We start from the raw sequence: 10,164 nt of genomic DNA on the forward strand, positions 1-10,164 counted from the left end.
TGGAGGGAATAGGGGAAGGGGACAGATCTATCCCGATGGAAGTAAAAGCAATAATACGGTTTACAACGCTTCGGCGACGGGAAGGATAACTAGAATAGCACGTAGGGAGAGGGGGGGTGGATACGAAATCACTACCCAAGAGACATCGGGGGGTCGTGAAGTAGTTGATACTGTACCTCCCGGTCTCGAACTTATCATTTCGGAGGGTGAATATATTAAAGCTGATTAACCATCGACCAATAACCCTAACGTGGGTGGATTCGGTCAAGCAGAGGCAGAGATTGTACTTCAGGATCCATTACGTGTTCAAGGTCTTCTACTTTTTCTTGCATCGGTTACTCTGGCCCAGATATTCCCAGTGTCAAAGAAGAAGCAGTTCAAGAAAGTCCAATTGGCGGAGATGAATTTCTGAGTCCATACTTTTCGGATGTGAACCATCCGGAAAGGGTTGGTAATTGACTGTAAATCCGACGAGTCAAAGACAAATTCTGGATTTCTACCTCTTCTATACGTCTAAACGAAGCGATAAGTACAACTCTTGTGGTATCATTTGGAGCCGGTTGAGTCCAGTTAGCAGTAAGAATAACTGGAATTCTTCAAAAACATATTCGGTGATGAAACCAAGTTTTCAATAATAGTCTCCCCGACAGGTATCAGAAAATATATCCAATTTTGCTAACTATTTTTCCTATTCCGATATCGGTGGCTAGCCGGGTCGTGAAGGGTTCTGAGCTCTAGCTATATATAATATCTTGCAATTCCTTATAACGCTGTAAAGTATGTTTAACCCCTTGTGCGGTTTCGTAATGCTCTTCACCCACAATCCAGGGTTGTAACATGGTTGAAGTCGAATCCAAGGGATCTACAGCCGGATAAATACCTTTAGCTGCTAGTCCTCTCGAAAGCACAGTGGTAGCATCTGGGTGTGCAAATGTTGTAGCAGGAGCTGGGTCAGTCGAATCATCTGCAGGTACATAAACAGCTTGAATAGAAGTTATCGATCCTTCCTTGGTAGAAGTAATTCTCTCTTGTGGGGATCCCGTTTCTGTACTAAGAGTTGGTTGATGACCCACGGCGGAAGGCATTCTACCCAATAAAGCAGAAACTTCTGATCCTGCTTGGACAAAACGAAATATGTTGTCGATAGATAAAACGACATCTTGCTTGTTCACATCTCGGAAATATTCAGCCATTGTCAGAGCAGTTGAACCAACTCTCATACGAGCTCCTGGTGGTTCATTCATCTGACCATGAACTGGAGCCACCTTCGATTCTGATATATCTTGTTCATTAATAACTTTCGATTCCTTCGTTTCCATGTAAAGATCATTACCCTCACGGGTGCGTTCCCCCACCCCACCAAATACAGATACACCTCCGTGAGCCTTGGCGATGTTGTTAATTGATTCCGTGATAGGAACCGTTTTTCCCACTCCAGCTCCTCCAAATGATCCAATCTTTCCTCCTCGACGATAGGGAGCCAAAAGATCCGCGACTTTAATCCCCGTCTCAAATATAGATAATTTAGTATCCAACTGCGTAAATGCCGGAGCGGATCTATGAATGGGGGACGTCGTACCAATATCTACGGGACCCAAGTCATCGACGGGTTCACCAGGGACATTAGAGATTCAACTAGGAGTAATTTCACCAACAGGAACACTGAGAGGAGCTTCTGTATCGACGACGCCCATACCTCTCATCAGACCATCTGTAGCACTCATAGCTACGGCTCTGACTTCATTATTACCCGGTAATTGTTGCACCTCACGAGTAACATTAATCTCTTGACCCGCCGGGTTTTTCCCCTTAACCATCGAAGAGTTGTAGATATTGGGCATTTTACCTGGAGGGAAAGCCACATCCGATACTGGTCCAATGATCTGGGTAATATATCCCACATTTCTCTCCACTGATTTAGAAATTCCAAAAGCAGAAGAACTGGTTTTCGTAACTGTTTTGGTGTATTATCTTCATTTGATTGTCGAATTGGCAGAACCATCTGGCATTTCATTGCTAATTGGTTGATGGTGGGGAGTTACTAGTTCCACACCCTTCTCCCCCTTTTTCAAACATATCATTTGCTTCCTCGGAAGTCGATTCCGATCCATCCAGATGGGTGACAGGTACTGTAGGATTTGATTTCCTCCTCTCCACATATGGGTCGGAGGCAAAAGAGCGCGATACCCACGAGTTGGTCCATCTAGTTAGATGTGATTGCTACATCTCATTCGTCGAATCCCCTTTTTTCCCCCGTCTATTCGCAAAGCGAACCAGATATCGAATTCAATCCCCTTTTTTGCTTCTACTGACCAGTCTAACCACGAAAAGATTCCCGAGTCAATGTATCGAGATGTATTACGATCTAATTCTTCAAGCAATTTCCGTGCGAAACAACCAGAGTCAGTTGCATTACATGTGGGACGTATTATAAAATACTAATGTCCCATGCTTGAGGTAGAGTTTCGACAAACGTCTCGAGTCGAATCTATCAGGACCTATTCCACGCTTCACGTTGAATTCTTCCATCTATGTCGAGCAGATCTCATCCTTGCAGGATTTACTAATTGAATTGTAAGGAGGGACTCATGTCACCACAAACAGAGACTAAAACAGGTATTGGGTTCAAAGCTGGTGTTAAAGATTATCGACTAACTTACTATACTCCCGATTATGAGACCAAAGATACTGACATCTTGGCAGCCTTCCGGATGACTCCGCAACCCGGGGTACCGCCTGAGGAAGCTGGAGCTGCAGTAGCTGCAGAATCTTCCACAGGTACGTGGACCACTGTGTGGACGGATGGACTGACTAGTCTCGATCGTTACAAGGGTCGATGCTACGACATCGAACCCGTTGCTGGGGAAGAGAATCAATATATCGCATATGTAGCTTATCCTTTGGATCTATTTGAAGAGGGTTCCGTCACCAATATGTTCACTTCCATTGTAGGTAACGTATTTGGATTTAAAGCCCCACGAGCTCTACGTTTGGAGGATCTGAGAATTTCTCCTGCTTATTCCAAGACTTTCATTGGGCCGCCTCACGGTATCCAAGTCGAAAGGGATAAACTGAACAAATATGGTCGTCCCTTGCTGGGATGTACAATCAAGCCAAAATTGGGCTTATCTGCTAAAAACTATGGCAGGGCTGTTTACGAATGTCTCCGTGGTGGACTTGATTTTACGAAGGATGATGAGAACGTAAATTCTCAACCATTCATGCGTTGGAGGGACCGGTTCCTGTTTGTGGCAGAAGCTCTTTTCAAGGCTCAGGCCGAAACGGGCAAAATAAAAGGACATTATCTAAATGCCACTGCGGGTACGTGTGAGGAAATGATGAAAAGAGCAGTCTTTGCTAGAGAATCGGGAGCACCCATCGTCATGCATGATTATTTGACGGGAGGCTTCACTGCAAATACTAGCTTGGCCTTTTATTGTCGAGATAATGGGCTACTGCTTCATATCCACCGTGCGATGCATGCTGTTATCGATAGACAGAGAAATCACGGTATCCATTTTCGTGTCCTAGCCAAAAAATTGCGTATGTCCAGCGGGGATCATATCCACGCCGGGACCGTAGTGGGTAAACTGGAGGGAGAACGAGAAGTCACACTGGGTTTCGTCGATTAGCTACGGGACGATTATATCGAGAAAGACCGAAGCCGTGGTATATATTTCACTCAGGATTGGGTATCCATGCCAGGTGTATTTCCCGTAGCCTCGGGAGGTATCCATGTCTGGCATATGCCCGCTCTAACTGAAATCTTCGGAGATGATTCTCTCTCACAGTTCGGCGGAGGAACCTTGGGACACCCCTGGGGAAACGCACCAGGCGCCGTAGCTAATCGAGTTGCATTGGAGGCTTGTGTACAAGCTCGTAATGAGGGACGTGATCTTGCTCGTGAAGGTAACGAGATTATCCACGAAGCTAGTAAGTGGAGTCCCGAATTGGCTGCTGCTTGCGAGGTATGGAAACAGATCAAATTTGAATTCGACACAATTGATACATTGTAATTTCCGTAACTATTCGGGAATCTCATTCATTCGGTAGGATTTGTGGGGCGAACAGGGAGTATAGGGAGAAGGAACATTCCCCTCCATACTCCCGATATGCCACGGATCGGAGTTGGTAGCTCAGCGGATGAGAGCACATGGTTCCGATCCATGGGGACGGGGGTTCGAATCCCCCCCAATTTGCATAGGAGAGGTGGAATACGAGCTGCAGAGACTCGAGTAGTAAGGAAATGATTCAGTGCCTCTCAGTACACGACACAACTATTTCCACGAAGTGTTATTGGATAATTATTTGTGGGGTTCTAACATATGATTGATCAAATAGATGATCAGTCAATTGCCAATTAGTTATTGGATTCGGAGTCAGTCTCAATTCGACGCCTATTCCGAACAGACGCTGATCCTGATAGTTCAGAAATGATTTCTCCATCTTTGTGTCTATCTCATTGATGAAATGAAATCTAATAGAATCGACTGTTTTTACCTCCGAAGCGAAGGAGAAGAAATGAATGAGGAAATTCCTATGTCTGTGAGAAATCGGTTCGAAGATAAACGCGAATTTGGTGGATTGATCGGGGCTTTCCTCGAAAAAGCCACAAAGGGTTACGTTTTGAGTGAGAGAGGAAGGAATAGAGACATAAGCATTGATACCGACAGGGGGTTGTGGACTCGGTGTGACAACTGTGGTAACATGCTTTACGTGAGATTCCCAAAACAAAATAAAAATATTTGTGAGGAGTGCGGCTATCACCCCCCAATGACTAGTACAGAAAGAATCGAACTTCCGATCGATCGTGACACTTGGATTCCCATGGATGAAGACATGACTGCATAAGATGTTCCAGGTTTCTCTGACGGGGATTCTCATGGAAGTCGCATCATCAACTCCCAGAAACGAACGGGTTTAACTGATGCTGTTCAGACAGGGGTGGGATGTCTAAATGGGACACCTATTGCGCTTGGTGTTACGGACTTTCAATCCACGGGGGGAAGTATGGGTTCTGTGGTAGGTGAAAAGATTACCCGGTCAATCGAATGTGCCACGGATCAATCCCTTCCACTAGTTATTATCTGTGCTTCCGGCGGAGCACGTACGCAAGAAGGGACGTTGAGTCTGATGCAGATGGCTAAGATTCCTCCCGTCCCACAAATACATCAGGTTCAGAAGGGATTATTATATATATCGGTTCCTACCTATCCAACTACGGGTGGTGTTACTGCTAGTTCTGGTACGTTAGGGGACGTAATTATTGCTGAGTCCAAAGCATACATAGCATTTGCTGGGAAAAGGGTGATTGAACAAACACTGCGTCAGAAGATACCCGATGGCTTTCAAGTAGCTAAATCTTTATTTGATCATGGATCACCCGATTCAATTGTTCCACGTAATCCTCTAAAAGGTGTTCCGAGTGAGATATCTGAGCTTTATTCTTCAGCTCCTTGTAAAAGGAATTGAACCTCCTTTCCCCCCATCATTCGGTTAAACCCCCGTTTCTATCACTCTCCCTCCTTCTCATTAATCAAGTTAGGAATTATCAATTCGTGGTTGTCCTACTAATCTCTCGACCTCTCCAATGAGAGGAATTTATTCAGCGAACCGTCGTAACAATACTTTTCTATCCTTCTCTGATATCACGCCATGCAAATTATGCCACAATGCAATTATACCTCAGTAAGAAATCGAGATTAACCATCGGTATAATTTTGGACTCTGCTGTGCGCCTGATTCGACGAAGTAGACACCGCGGATGTCTGCAGATTCATTGAGTCAGTTGATCGGAGCTGGAATCAGATACCTTACCGGAAACAATATGGATTTCGTAGCAATTTCCGAGTAACTGTCTCGATATATTGAATGTATAAAAACTTCCTTTCTACGTGAGATAAGGAGACTATTATTAGACATTGGGGGATAAAAGATAAAAATAACAAATTCTAATATTTCGACCGATCCGGAGGTTCCTAGAAGAAGCGAATGAGATGAGGGAAGGAAATTAGGATGGTATAGTGACGATTAGAGAAGGGAATTAGAAAAGAGGATTCGATTACGGGGATTCATCCACTTAGTAATTTACTTCGTGAATTCCCCTCCTCACCATATAAATAATATATGAAATCATACTGTTGGAGACTCCTCCGCCGGTGGTTCTACAATACCCCACGTCGCTCCCCGGATAGAGCTTACGAAGCTAGTAAGCGACTACAATCCGTAAGAGAAGACTCTTCCTATTATCTAGAAACAATATCATCTACGGAAGATTCGTCACAGGCTGCGGTAGCTCATACGGATGCAGAACCTAGTAAATCTCTATCTACTATATATCGGAGTCTTTTAGAATGTAGGATCAGCATATCTGTATTGAAGATTCGGAATAGTCTTAAGTTCTTTATCAGGAGGAAGCAACGCCAGTTGCTCCTGATCGAGAATTATCCTCCTACCTCCCGTGGGAAAGAAATATCGACAGAGGAAAGGTCCCGTGATGCATCTCCATCTCACCCCCAGTTGCTCTGCCTCTTCAATCAGCGCCTCCACTGGTTCGTCTAGATCCCTGCAGGGTGGGGAGGAAACCAAACATAATTGGTGATTTATCGCAAAATCCACCAGGGGATAATCCTTTGGCTCCTACGGGTAAATATGTGTCAAGAGAATCGAGTAAGACGGAACAAATGAATAGGAAATTGGCTCGGATCGAAGCAACTCCAAATGATCCTGATTCCTGGACACGGCACCGTCCCACAACTTCTCCGTCACTCCAAATAAATGATAACTCAAATGATAAATTTTCTGTCCGCAAATCAGTGGATTCCCCCAGTAGTACAACGGCTTATGAGTCTATAAGTCTGATGCCACGGTCCATAACTCGTACTTCATCAAGGTTCAACACAGAGTTGATGGGTCAATCGAGTTCATTAGTACTTAACGATTCTGAATTGGCTAAATATCAAGCAGTAGCTCCTATTCAATATATCGGATGTCTATTACTTCTCCCTTCCGCGATTCCAATTGTCTTGAAGAATTGGTTTCTAGAACCTCGGATCAGAAATTGGTGGAATACCTTCCAGTCACAAATATTTATTAATTCTTTCCGGGAAGAGGTAGCTCTCAAACGACTTCAGGAGATAGAAGGCTTACTCCGGTTGGGTGAAACAATGAGAGGCTCTGTATATACCTAATTACAAGACTACGGCACAGATGTGTATGACAAAACTATTCAATTGGTGGTAATATGTAACGAGGGAAACACCCAGATAATCTCGCACCTAGTAACCGACGTAATTAGCATTGCCACCTCGATCTGCTTGTTCGTAGTAGGTAAAGAAAGACTCGCAGTTTCAAATTCCTGGATTCGAGAGTTATTCTATAGCTTAAATGATACGACGAAAGCGTTCTCTACTCCACCATTAACGGATTTATGTATTGGATTTCACTCCCCCCACGGTTGGGAAATAGTTGTAGATTCTCTCCTGGAACATCTGGGATTCGCTCACAACAAATATGTAATCTCTTGTTTCGTCTCAACCTTCCCGGTTATTTCAGACACAGTCTCCAAATATCGGATTCCTCGCCATTTGAGTCGTATATCTCCTTCAATCGTAGCGACTTATCACACAATGAATGAATGATAATCACTCCACCGAGTATCTGCCAGTTGCATCCAACGGAGTAGACTCACTTCTCGTAGGAATTGGATTTTATTATCCTCTTCTGGTATTGGGTAGTGGGAGGATAAAAATTTGCAATTCCCGCAATCGTCGGGATATCAGAATACTCCAAAAGAGGGGAGTAATATTTTACCTATGATGTCAAGAAACAATCTATTTGTGAGAAACCCTAATACTAATAATCGAACTATGCGAAAGAGAAGTAGTAAGGACTGGATGGTGAAGTGGTTGACCCTGTCATTTCCAATGTTGATCACTCTGGATGGAATGAATCGTCCATCCGTATCAAATGCATATCCGATTTTTGCGCAATAGAATTACGAGGATCCACGAGAAGCAACTGGACGTATTGTATGTGCTAATCGTCACTTGGCTAAGAAACCCGTGGATATTGAGGTTCCGCAATCTGTTCTTCCCAATACTGTGTCCGAAGCAGTTGTTAAGCTTCCTTATGATATGTAGATAAAATAAGTACTTGCAAATGGTAAAAAGGGAGGATTGAATGTAGGCGCCGTACCGATCCCACCCGAAGGGTTTGAATTGGCTCCTTCTGATCGTCTTCCAACCGAAGCAAGGGAGAAATTAAGTAAACTTTCGTTCCAGATCTATCGCCCCGATAGAAAGAACATGATAGTAATAGGTCCGGTTCCGGGTAAGCTATATAGTGAAATCGTATTTCCGATTCTCTCACCGGATCCTGCCGTTGATAAAGAGGTACACTTTTTAAAATACCCCCTATATGTTGGAGGGAATAGGGGAAGGGGACAGATCTATCCCGATGGAAGTAAAAGCAATAATACGGTTTACAACGCTTCGGCGACGGGAAGGATAACTAGAATAACACGTAGGGAGAGGGGGGGTGGATACGAAATCACTACCCAAGAGACATCGGGGGGTCGTGAAGTAGTTGATACTGTACCTCCCGGTCCCGAACTTATCGTTTCGGAGGGTGAATATATTAAAGCTGATTAACCATCGACCAATAACCCTAACGTGGGTGGATTCGGTCAAGCAGAGGCAGAGATTGTACTTCAGGATCCATTACGTGTTCAAGGTCTTCTACTTTTTCTTGCATCGGTTACTCTGGCCCAGATATTCCCAGTGTCAAAGAAGAAGCAGTTCGAGAAAGTCCAATTGGCGGAGATGAATTTCTGAGTCCATACTTTTCAGATGTGAACCATCCGGAAAGGGTTGGTAATTGACTGTAAATCCGATGAGTCAAAGACAAATTCTGGATTTCTACCTCTTCTATACGTCTAAACGAAGCGATAAGTACAACTCTTGTGGTATCATTTGGAGCCGGTTGAGTCAAGTTAGCAGTAAGAATAACTGGAATTCTTCAAAAACATATTCGGTGATGAAACCAAGTTTTCAATAATAGTCTCCCCGACAGGTATCAGAAAATAAATCCAATTTTGCTAACTATTTTTCCTATTCCGATATCGGTGGTGGCGGGTGAGCCACCGCCACCGTGTACTCCCCCCAATTTACTATGAGGAAATCGACCTGGAATTGGATTTAAACCTCAGGTCGAGTCCTTCCTTCTTACTCCCGAGTCCAGAGATTTAATGTGATATGATTCCCCCCATCCCTCGATCTCTTGAAGAATCAGACGAGTGACTCGTGGGTTGGTTTGTTATCAAAAGCATATGCACCCTCCCAATCCCGGTAGGAATCTGTCCCATACTTATCAAATGATTGCAATAATTACCTAAAATACCTGCTGCGATATGGTGAGAAGCTATTCCTCCCGGAGTGAAGGGATCGAAACCCTCAGCTCCCCGAGCCGGATCCACAGGTTGTACTTTACCGGTTAATCCATAGGGGTCCGATACCCAGATACCGGGCCCAAATAAACCAGTTACGTGAAATGCTCCAAAAGCAAAGCAAAGTACTCCTGATAAGAATGAATGAATTCCAAAAATTTTGGGTAGATCGAGGGATGATTTTCCCGTGCGTTCGTCGCGAAACAAATCCAGGTCCCAATGGACCCGATGCCGGATAGCAGCTAGAAATAATAAACCGGATGGGATAATATGAGCTGCAGCTACACCTTCATAACTCCAGATACCTGCGTCAGTTACGGTATCTCCGGTAATGCTCCAACCCCCCCATGACTTCGTTATTCCGATACGGGTCATGAATGGGATGACGAACATACCCTGTCTCCGCATCAGATCAAGAACAGGATCAGATGGGTCGAAAACCGCTAATTCATACAGAGCCATTGAACCAGCCCAACCACCGGAGCCGTATGCATTAGATGTACAGAAATTAAGCGATCGGGATCATTTAGTACAACAGTATGAACGCGATACCGAGGCAAACCCGTTGGAAACCCCTTTGTTGAAAATGAATGGACACTACGTGACTTTCTCGCGTCAGAAGCCTGCGCTATAAAGAAGTGGAAGAGACTCTCTTCAATCCTGAATGGAGATCCCACTTGGAATGATACGTGTAAATACATTGGTGTATAGGCGGACGT

This window comes from Dipteris shenzhenensis, chromosome 3 (genome assembly GCF_047967505.1).
Source record: "Dipteris shenzhenensis isolate YYH24624 ecotype China chromosome 3, Dip_SZ_1.0, whole genome shotgun sequence".
NCBI lineage: Eukaryota > Viridiplantae > Streptophyta > Polypodiopsida > Gleicheniales > Dipteridaceae > Dipteris > Dipteris shenzhenensis.